Here is a 5276-nt window from a genome sequence, read left to right on the forward strand (position 1 = left end):
TGATTTTTTTACATGGTTAGAGCTTCCCCAATACCAGAATTCAGCTTCACTCAGGGACAACATGGTACCTTGCTCAAGTAACTCTATTCAGCATAAAGCTTTCATTCACTTTGATTTCTTTTTAATTTCTAGATCTATTATTCTCAATTTCTTCAAAAGTCAGGTGGGGAAGAGGAGGGTGTTACCATGCAAAATGCAGCATATCAAATGTTAAAATACCTAAGCCTAACATTTTATTTTACCCTTAATCTGTAAGTTCTCACCTAAGGTCCTGAATGTATATGATAGACGCAGATGGGAAAAATAAATTGCATGTGTATTTCACTAACTTTAAATGACATACAGCCTTTCTTTCAATTATGAATGTATGATGAACAGAATACGTGACATTGTCACCAACAGTAACCACAGATATCTTTATCTCACACAACTGCTATTTGCAGATGTCTCTGAATATCATTTACATTTATCACTACTTTGGAACTATCACACTTATTAGACTTGTCATTAACTTTCACTTGATTACAGTCTTTCTGTGTTAGGTGCCTGTGCAGGGTAGCTGGCCAGCCATCCTCTAACCCTGCATGTATCAGTGATTAACCACCAGTCACTGAAATTACTTCTCAATTAGCAACCAACACATCTATATTGGCTTCCAGTAAGCAAATTGCTTTCATTGCTAGAGTTTTGCAAAACTGGGTTACTTTCAAATGAGAATTCTTAAGTCTAAGTAAGAGCAAGGATACCTCATGTAACTCGGGTAAGCATAGGACCTGTGTTGTAAACATGGCAAGTTCAAGTCCTTCTGATGTTCAGATCATTGCTAAAGTGCAAAGTAGCTTCTCATTGCTAACAGATACCGATCACATTGCTCAAAGATCTGAGTAGCAGAATCCTTTGTCTTCCTCTCATCCCCTCTTTTACACTAGTATATTAAGCAGTAAAGGAATGCATACAGCATTGTACAGGTGGTATTCCTCTATCATTCTTCCATGAAATAGCACATATTTTAAAAATAACTACAAGAAAACCAGCTGTAATTTCAGAAATGATAACTGTTATTTCTAAGGAGATAAAGTCACATGACTTAAGTGCTGAGCCAAGGTGAATTTCTTTGGGAAAAAAAAAAAAAACTACACACACCTGAAATTTATTCAGAACTTTTCTAAAGTAACCTCTATTTTGATAGCATCCGAGTTAAAGAAAGCATCATTAAGAATATTGGGGTTTGGGTTCAGAGGTAGAGCACTCATCTAACACATTTGAGGCCCTGGGTTTGATCCTCAGCACCACATAAAAATAAATAAAATAAAGGTATTGTGTCCAACTACAGTTAAAAAATAAATATTAAACAAATATTGGCATGTGAAGCCCCATTAGCCTTCTTTCTTCTAGATCCAGCCTTCATTCAGTGTCATGATATAAATAACATCTACACATTTTCATCTCAGTTATGATGGTCCCCCTCAGCTTGACAAGCCTTCCTGGACTATTATATTGGGTTTTGAGAGTCTATAATAAACTATTCTGCACGATGAATCTGAGAAATTATTGATGGCTCCTGCATTTCTCCTGACCTAACTAACCGCTTATAAGCAAAGTAGTCAAATGTCCTGTTGAGCTCTCTGATTATAATCTTTATGTGAAAATATCATAGATATACCAAAACCAACAGGAGCTTTTGCCTCCCACGTATACTCCCCCCAACCCTTGCTCAGCTTATAAATCACGTTCATACACCGTTTCTTAAAACACAATGGTCAGAGCGGTTCTTTCTTGAGTCCTCTCTGTCCCTCACTGCCTTCTTAGATGTACGTGTCCAATCCATTGTCAAGTTGTTTCTATTTCCAAAATATACTGTGAGTCTGTCCATATGATACTTCCACTGTCGATGCACTACCCAAATGACAATCATTTTGACTGGCTCTGACACACTCACTCATGCACTTACCACGCACTCATATGGTTCCTACTGTGTGCCAAGCACAACTGCTCCCTGTTGTAGTCATCTGCTTATTGCCCTATTATCCCCCATGGCCCCAGGGATTGCTGTAAACACACAAATCACGATGCTGTGTTGCTGAAAACTTTCCAGTGGCTTCCAGTTGTACTTCTTAACCACACCCAACAAGCCTGTTCCCACCTGCTTTGTTTCTTACAACAGGAAGCCACCTTCAAAGAACCAAGCCCTTTTTATTCTCACTATGTGTCAGACATGAAGGCCTGCCTCTATTGCTTAATCAAGCTAAGAGTTCCCACCTTGTGGCTCTTGTACTCCTCCTTCCTCTGCTTGGAAGGATCTTCACATGTCTGGCTTCTTTCAACTGTTCAGATTTCAGTAAAGTGTTCCCTCCTTGGATAAGCCACTCTTAAAAGTCCAGCCACCCTCATCTCGAGTCTGCCACTTAATGGTTTTATTTCCTTCATAATGATTAGAACTATCTGAAACTGTCTTGTTTGCTTGTGCAATTATTGGCCTTCTGTATGGGAGTCACAGTTTCATGAAAGATGTTTGTTTTTTCCTGACTTGTATAATGAACTCCATTGAGTGAAAGTATTCAATGATCTGTAAGTAACACTTAAACATTAAGAAGGTCAAGAATTTCAATAGCAAACATATCAAGCTATGTATTTTAATATGAACAAAAGTATTTACTAGAATATACAAGATATATTCATTTCCTGTGCTAAAAAACCACAGAATCAAAAAGCTTTAAAACAAATATTTATTAATTCAATATTTTTAGAGTAAATCCTTTCAAACACTGTAATGAATCCATTTATTAGTTCTCTATTGCTACCTAATTAACCATTCCAAAATTCAGCAGCTTAAAATAATAAGACATTTATTATCCCACAGAAAGAGTCAGGAATCTGGGATAGGACCCTGCTGGGTGTCTTGGCTAAGGGTCTCTCTTGAGGTTGCAGCCATGTGAAGGGACCATAGAATCAGCTTCCAAGCTCATTCATGCTGCTGTTGGCTAGAGGATCCAGTTTCTCACCACGTGGGTCTCTCCATGAGAGGATGTTCATATAACATGGCAGCTGGCTTCCCCAGAATAAACCATGGTGGGGGGAAGACCCAGTCAGAAACTGTAGACTTTTATAACCTAATCTTGGAAGTGGCATACCCTCATTTCTGTCATATTCCACTGGTCACATAAACTGACCCTCGTAGAGGACTAGAGAGAAACAACATAGGGTGTGAAGGAAGTGGGGGTCATTTTGGGCCATTTTGGAGACTGGTCATCACAATTTGGAATATAAAAGACCACTGTAGTAACTATTGTCAAATTAATTTTTTTTCTTCACTCAGTAATATGTGTGGCTAAAGGTAATAAAAACCCCAGGAGATGGTGGTTTAAAGAAGGAAGAGATTTATGTACTTCCTTCCATAAGCAGCCTCAGAGTGGGCAGTGCTCAGCTGGTCAAGGACCTTCATGGTCCCAAGCTTCTGCTGCTCACTCCAGGCGATGAGAGCATCACTTCCAGATCATGGTGGAAAAAGACCATGAGGCACCAGCTGACTTCTTTTTACATCTCATTCATGCAACTTTAGTTTGTAAAGCAAACTGGGGAGTTGAATTCTTAGATAATCCAGCTTCTATAACAGATAAAGGCAAGGAAAAACAAGAGAATCAGGTATTGATTGCACTCACAGAATCTGTTACATGTCCTAAGTTCAGATCTTGGATATTACATTTTCCTAGAACGGGATCATGATGCAATCATTTAATGGAGATATGTTACAAAATAAGAGAAGTCCAGGGTCTTGCACACAGCAGGTTCTTAGTCACTGTTTTCTGAATGAATATGTTATATAGCATTAGGTGATTAGTACCTCATAAGCATTATTCCTATACAAACATGTCCTAAAATGACTTTGAATTCTACATGTTTTTATTGAGAAAAATAGATTTTTTTCTCCATTACTAAGAAGTAAAAAGAAAAAGACAACATAATAATTCTATGTGGTTTGCTTTTCTCTTAATTTCTGGATTTGGATTCCAGGTTTTGATTTGTGCATCAAACACTGAGCCTACTTACTCTTCAACACTCTGCTTCCCCTATCAACCCCTGCACCCCCAAACCCTTTTCCTCTGCCCGACAGCCCTGCCTGACACACAATTTCTCTATTATTGTACTTCTTGGTTCAGATTTGCTTTGTAAAAATAATATAAAAATAAAAATATATTTCCTTTCGGGGGGGAAAAAAGGATGTTTTAAGAAGTGTAAAAGAGACAACCCCCAAAACAAACTGCATTCTGAAAATACCATGAAATGCCAACATAGCATTTTTGTACTTCGAAAAAAGTCTTCAACTTTTCTGCCAAAATTGACTTCAAAATTGAAGCTGTTAAAAATACACGCTTTATTTAGTAGCTTTTAATTCACAGGGCTTTTTCATGGGTGGGGCTGCTAAGTGGTGAGTCGATTTTTGCCACAGAGGAGTGTACTGCCTCTGTAAAAGTCAGACTTTTTTCTAAGAATAGCCTTGTGGGCTACAGGATAATTAAAAAGTGCTTGGCATAATTGAAGTTCTGGTGAGGAAATGATTAAAGTCATGGCCTTGGATGCTGGGTGTATACAAGCTACTTTAAAACTTGCATTTTGGAATGTATGGCCTTAAAAGGATTTCATGAAAATGCCACTGATAAACCATACTTTTCATTTTTAAATAGAACTAGAATTGCTAAAATTATATATTGATTTAATATGAATAGCAAAACTTGCTATACCCATTAGAAATAAAGAAAGTCTTTATTTTCATCTTTTAAAAAGTACAATTGATGGTTTTCCTCAAAAGAGACAATGGAAATAAATTACAGGAAAGTGTGTGCTTGGTCATTTTAGCATCAGACATTCTGTTTCTAGAGTTAATAGTTTCAAACATTTTCAGTATTATTCAGTATCTCATGATTTGTGAGTTACTAAAAATATAAAGGTACTAAACTGAGTTCCTTGTGAGAGAACTAGATTCTGCCTCTTCTCTTGACTAAATGTTTTAAAGTTAAGGAACTGGGCTTTCTCTTAAAGGTTGGCAACTGTGAACAGTGGTTAATTTGGGGAATAGAATCTGGGATGAGAAGAAGCTGAAGAAATAACTTTCCACGTTGAATTCTTTGGTATTGCTTGAATTTATTTTTAATTAAAATAGTATTACTTTCATAATTAAATTGTTAGTGACAAAATGAAGTTGAAAGCCTTGTGAGATCTAAAATCACTGAAAAAATAAAAACTAGTCACAAAAATACGAATTGCCTGTATTGAAACTT

The sequence above is a fragment of the Urocitellus parryii genome, chromosome 11, assembly GCF_045843805.1.
Source record: "Urocitellus parryii isolate mUroPar1 chromosome 11, mUroPar1.hap1, whole genome shotgun sequence".
NCBI classification, from domain to species: domain Eukaryota; kingdom Metazoa; phylum Chordata; class Mammalia; order Rodentia; family Sciuridae; genus Urocitellus; species Urocitellus parryii.